Source organism: Montipora foliosa, chromosome 7, assembly GCF_036669935.1.
Source record: "Montipora foliosa isolate CH-2021 chromosome 7, ASM3666993v2, whole genome shotgun sequence".
NCBI lineage: Eukaryota > Metazoa > Cnidaria > Anthozoa > Scleractinia > Acroporidae > Montipora > Montipora foliosa.
This window is the reverse complement of record NC_090875.1, coordinates 26,848,329-26,853,668: the sequence shown is the minus strand read 5'-3', so window position 1 is coordinate 26,853,668 and position 5,340 is coordinate 26,848,329. Positions and strand designations below refer to the sequence as shown.

Sequence of the window (5,340 nt, the reverse complement as noted above, 5' to 3'; positions counted from 1 at the left end):
TATTGCAATCTTTTATTTTCCTACCAGCCTCGATTAGCTAGGCTAGGTTTGCGGGTAAGGATCAATGGAAAATCTACGAAGGGTGAATGTATATAAACTTGAAAACTTTAACCTGAAACTTGAAACAAATGGACAAGATTGAAACGGATTGCATTTTAGGTAATCTTGAAAAAAAGTCGGCCCGACGGTTTTCAAGTTTATGGCAAATCACCTGGGGTAAAGGTCGTTTTGGGTCACTGATCCATCTTAATTGTGATTTAACGATACTTTTATCAGTAAAGGAATTCCACATCATCATTTGCGAGGTTTAAACTCGCGATTAACTAAAGGGCCGCACCGGGAACGGGAAAACATTTTGTGCGTGAAATATTGTTTCCCGGAAATGCTGCCTCGGCGCCGCAAAACGAAGGAAACATTTGCTGCGGCAAAGCAAAACGTTTTTTTAACCAATTCAGAAACATTTTTGCTCCGGGAAGCAAATTTCGCTTGCGAAAGAAATGTTTCCTGGGGCCGCAAACGGATAAAACATTTGCTTCCGCAACAACGTTTCCTCGATTTGCGGACGCCTTAAAGATTTCCCCTAAACACCCCAAACATTCGTGACATAGCACCTTTAAACCTTTAATTACGTTTTATGGCTACTTATCGCAGATACAAGCAATCACACCAGATCTGGAGGGAGGGGGGAATGAAAACAACTCTTGAAAGAAACTCTCTGTTTGTAATATGTATGAATTCACAATTAAACCTCGAGCGTAGGATATTTTAGCACATAAAGCATCAGGAGTAACTTTAAGCATTTCGGCCCATCCTCCGTTTACATGCCTCACGAACCAGACCAAAACATGACGTCGTGCGAGGCTTACATGGACGTAACAGCGCCTAAATTAGGCCATTTCCGAGTTGCTGTTTGCCTCTGGTTCAAAACGAGTTATTGGTTGATCAACCAAACGATGATGAGTCTGATTTGCATGAAAAATAACCACTTCATTGCCATTGGACTAGTGTTACAACAAGACTCGCTTTGAAACGGAGGCAAACAGCAACTTGGAAATAGGCCATGTGCATGAATCACGGTTGAATATTGCCCTTTTCGGATAGGACGAAGTAATTTTTTTTAAAACTGAAACTATTACTAAGGGTGAAATCTCTGTAAAAATCGTGGGGGCATTGTATTTGTCAAACAATGCAAAATAGAAAAAAAACAGCAACGAACAATTTCAGGCTTTCTTTCCAAGTAATCGGAAAAATCCGCGGAGAGGAAATGAAGGAATACTATAAGATCGTACTATCAGACTATTATAAAACAGATACAACACCTGCAAGGCTCTGGAGTTCCTCTATCTCTTATCGTGGAATTCAGCTTGTCAAAATTACAATCATTTAAAGGGATGATCTTTGCCCAATGATTTTTCCTGTGATGGAGAAGAATGAATACCGGTAGTTTCATATCAAATTCCATTTTTACACTTTGCCTTCGGAATAATTTGAATTTCTTTCCTTCTAGAATTGTTATGAAAGTAACAAGTGCACTACAAAATAAATTCGAACGATGTCGCAGAACTTTGTGAATGATTTAGATCGCACAAAACCAGTAAAGATAAATATTATAATTTAAAGTGATGGTTTTTTCCGTTTCAAAAGAAGCGGATTAGGAGTAAAAATATACATTTCTAGTCACTTTTATTACGCGACGATTCCATACTCGATTTTCATAGCTGAGTAAATAAAGATTTTTTCCCAAAGAGGTAAGCGGTAGCTTGTGAATTCTTACGCCAAAAGACTAATGTTAATTCAGTGAAAAATGTGGTGCTGCGTCGGTTGGGAAGTAGTATAAAAAAAATTGGTTTTATCAACGGAGTTGATTATGTAAATTAGCCACCGCACAGAGAATTCTAAACGCTGACGTTTCGAGCGTTTAGCCCTTCGTCAGAGCTCGTTGTTGCTTAAAACTAAATTATTGTTTAAAAATAGTCAATTTTTTTTTGTGATCAAATTCTTGGGCCACACGGAAAGAAATTGGAAATGCTGTTACTTGGCTATTATTCTAGAGCTCAAAAGAAAAGCAAATACTTCAAACAATCGACCGAAATCAAGAAATCGAACTACTCATGATGAAAACGGAAAACAAAACAGCCCTTCAAGAACGTGCCCTTTCCGCGAAGGGACACTCTCGGGAATTTTGGCGGGAAAGATTGAAATATAAACTATACATACAAACGCGATAAGGATTCTCAGTCAATAAAAGCGACTCCTTTTTCGCTTTACGTCACGTTCACACTGTTCTACAAACACGACCAACTGATAAGCTTACATGGAAGGTGCGTGTATAATACCGGAACATATGTTGTTTTAAACCGAGCGCCTACTTGTATTAGAGGCAGTTTCCGCCTCGTTTGACCACTTGACTTGCTAATCAGCAGAGAGGGCCAAAACAGAGCGCGGCATTTAAAAACTTATGCAATGTGTCATTAATGCTTAAAACTTGAACGCGTGTGTTTTTAAGATTTAAGGTTTTGTAACCAACAAGTAGATACGTTAAATATTTTATTGGCTTCAGGCCGAAATCCACATGGTGCACGTAAGTGTGAATTTTAGAGTCAGCTCGTCTGTGTTTTCACCTGCCGTCAGCTGTCGTGTTGACTGCCACAGGTAAGGCCTCATTTGACGAAATGGCGACAACCGTATCGCCAAATGGAGGCTGTTTCAAAGCTTCGTGGCAGCCCAGTTAAACATGAAAACACGTTCAAATGACAAAGGATTTGTCCGCCCACTATTGCTAAACCGATCCGCCGATCGAAGGCCCAAGAATCGTTTTTTCGAAGGGGTACCCATGGTGGAGCTAGGCGCTCCGGTAAATGAAATGACAAACTTAAGGTCCCTGCTTCATTAAGGCCTGTTCCCAACACGAAACTAATGGTTGCATGTTGAATCAACCCAGAGAGTAAACTTGAAGAATCGTTGCTTAAAGCGGTTCAAGACGGAGACCTGAATATCATACAAGTCCTGAATTGACCATTATCTGCAAGGTTAATTCTGGATGATTTGTTGTACGAGAATGCTGTGGAGACCACTCATTAAGACTCCAGTCAATTTTTCTACCTCTTGTTGTCGCTTGCACAATTTAGGGAGGGGAAATACGACCGCCCCCATCCTTAAATTGTTTATATCAAAGGGGTGCAAAATTGGAGAAAAAACCACACGATGTGCTCTGCAAGTGTGATCACTGCCAAGAAGACTATTTCAGGCAATCGCAAAAAAACGTCTCGATGTTTACATAGCCATGGCTACTCCTATGTGGATTTCGTTGACAGGCGTGATCCGTTTTTAACCGCGTTTAAGCTGACTCAAGAATTGAAACGCTCCGCTAAACAAGGAAGACGAATTCGAAAAAGATTACCTCGCAATTGTCGCGGCCCAGGCAGTCAGTTTGCGTTGGGCCTTTTGGATGAATGTAAGACTTCTAAAGAACAGAGAACTGTGGGCCTTTTACAAAAAATTTTCCGGGGACGAATACTAACGACGAAGAAATTGCCGAAGAAGCATTAGGACTTTTGCACCCATGCTATCTCTTCCGGTGCCCCCCAAAAAGAGGTAAGCGTATGTTGATATATAATCAAATTAGCTAAACGGATTGATAAAAAACCAGGTACTTGTAAGGGGACAGGCGCAATTTGTGTTCTATTCCAAAAGCCTTAGCTATCTGTATTTACAAAATGCTTTTGATAGTTCTCTTAAATAAATTTTCTGCGAAGCTTTGATAAGGACTTCTGCGTTCACAAACTCTGGTTCGTCGCCTCAGTTCTTCGCTGGCAAAGGGCCTGTATGGTAATCGCAGTAAATGAGATATTAGTAGCGATGTAAGCTTCCCCAGAAAGCTGCAATACAAAGGGATGGGTCGGAAGTTATTGTCCGTGATAAATTTGCATACAGCAAACATTCGATTTTTGACATTAAGATGAAACAAATTGGCGCGAAAAATTTACGAGATAGCCGTCACGTAAAAAAATAAAAATTAAATCCGTTAACTTTTAAAGCTAAGAACAAAATTCAAGGCATGACAGAAAATAAAAGTCGACAGGAAGAGCATTTTAAAAAAAAGGTTATTTTAAGCGTTTGTCTTTAATTCACGCCAAGATATGTGAATAGCGTTTCAGACAGCGTCGCTTGTTTTGATCAACAGGGGAAACTTTAACATCATTAACAAACGCAGAAAAATATACAAAGAACGTGATTTAGTGTTAAGCGTTTGTTGCCCAGAACTAGAAGGATGCTCAAGGGACCCAAAAAAAACATATCATTTTCGCATAATTTTGCCAAAGTTAAAAAGAACGAAGAAGATCGTTATTACTTCGTGCTGCACAGGTACAAGCTTCATGTTTAACTAAATTGCAAACATGTGTATCCAAAAGCGATTGAAGATTTTGTCAAGGAGGGCAAAGAAGACCTTTGCCTCGCACTGAACTTTACCAGATAAATATTTCACAAAATCTAATCGCAAAGATGTTATCCACAAGCGATTTAAAACATTCGTCCTTGGAGTGAGGCACCACCACTTGGTTTCAACTCTGAGGTCAAGCGCTAAAGATCGAACATAAAAAACATCTTGCCAGACAGTCTTTTGAGTAGAATTCGTTGTCAAAGTTTCTCTTTAATCAGACCCCGTGAAATTAGATGAGTGAAATCGCACCTATCCGAACCATATGATTACGTAATGAAGAAATAGGCTCTGTGGGGAATTATATAGGTTGCCGTTAATACTTAGTTCTTACCGCAATGCGCACTCGCCTTTATTGCTCCCATTGTAAAGGATATGGTGTGGAAATACCCAGGAAAATAACAGTCAAATTTGCTTGAGGCTGGTGCGCAAGACAAAAAAAAGAACTAGTATTAATTCATTTACAAATATAGACCGTTTTTTTTTTCTCAGGACTCCTAAGAACTCGTTCCACATTATTTAACTTTATAAAAGTGTGTGAACACAACGCAATCATTTCAAGCGCTACACAGGTGGCTTTCTCTCACTGGAATATTGTTCGACATTCAGTGGGTTTAGAATTTTTTGATTTCTGCCATTGGTATCGATTGACCAGAATTGGCATATTTTCGTTTTAAAAATCATCATTCTTTAGTTTGTCTTTGCTTTTTTAAACTTCAAACTGTGAATTAGCGTTTGTCGCGTAGCAACAAGACATTCGCAAAAGAACGAGGATGCAGCATAGAACATCAAAAAGCGTGGGGGTAAACGGCCTGTTGAGGAAAAACACACTTTAAATATTAATGCCTCCTTTGTCAATAATAGTCTGTTTATCTCTTACTTTGATAATTGAAAAAATAAGG

At 39.2% G+C, this 5,340-nt stretch overlaps 1 protein-coding gene and 1 pseudogene across 1 annotated transcript in view; both read left to right on the top strand.

The window, feature by feature from the left end:
- LOC138011620 (short transient receptor potential channel 4-like) overlaps positions 1-5,340 on the top strand; it is a 49,758-nt gene that overhangs the window by 20,402 nt on the left and 24,016 nt on the right. The gene's annotated exons all lie outside the window — the stretch shown is intronic.
- LOC138011138 (short transient receptor potential channel 7-like) lies at positions 2,573-4,477 on the top strand (annotated as a pseudogene).